Source organism: Salvia hispanica, chromosome 3, assembly GCF_023119035.1.
Source record: "Salvia hispanica cultivar TCC Black 2014 chromosome 3, UniMelb_Shisp_WGS_1.0, whole genome shotgun sequence".
Taxonomy (NCBI): domain Eukaryota; kingdom Viridiplantae; phylum Streptophyta; class Magnoliopsida; order Lamiales; family Lamiaceae; genus Salvia; species Salvia hispanica.
Genome location: NC_062967.1, coordinates 15,724,645 through 15,725,512, shown reverse-complemented (window position 1 = coordinate 15,725,512; position 868 = coordinate 15,724,645).

The following is an 868-nucleotide window of genomic DNA, read 5'->3' as shown; positions in this document are numbered from 1 at the left end:
TTATTTTTATTACTCTAAATTGAAATTATAATTATTAATTGTTAGTTTTTTATATTTTTTTTTTATTTTCCCTTATTATTATAAACATTTCTATTTAATTAAATTGTTTTGTATAAAAAATATAAATTCAAAATTAAAAAATAGAATAATATAATATTTTAAAAAGTTCTACCGTGCATAGCAAGGGAAAATCTGGTGTTTCTTAGAAACAAAGTTTTTTTTCCACCAATTCATTGATTTGTGTTTTAAAAATTAAGGTTATACCATTGGGTTGAAATTTCCCAAACTACATAAAAGAATAAAAAAATAAAAGCAATATTCCCAATTTCAATTAGTTTGAAATTTTATGTAAGTGACAAAAAACAAAGTGATAGAATAAAAAAATGTTTAGTAAATGACCCTAAAAAGGGTCAGTATATCAATACCTAAGTGGCGGTCAGATGTTTTTCCCCTCATCATATGGATGAGCTTTAATAAAAAAGAGGATGTTTATTCGAAAATTTAGTGTAGAAAGATATGTTGTAATGTCAATCCATCTTTATTAAGATTGTTTAAAAATTTTACAAAAATAAAAACCCCTATCCTTAAAAATTTTTAATTTATTTATTACAATTCATTAAATATTTAAAATGGTAGGATTGAAGGAATCATAGTAACTGTGATATGAAAAAAAAAAATTTAAAACTCATTAATATTCAAACTAAGGCCAAAACTCACCTTTTATATATCATAGATAGATATAGATAATGCTATATATTTATTAATTTTTTCATTCTTTTAAAATAAAATATATAAATCCATATTAAATTTAGCTTATAAAAGTTATATAGGGGCATTATAAAATATAGATACATCCCCTCTGGAAATT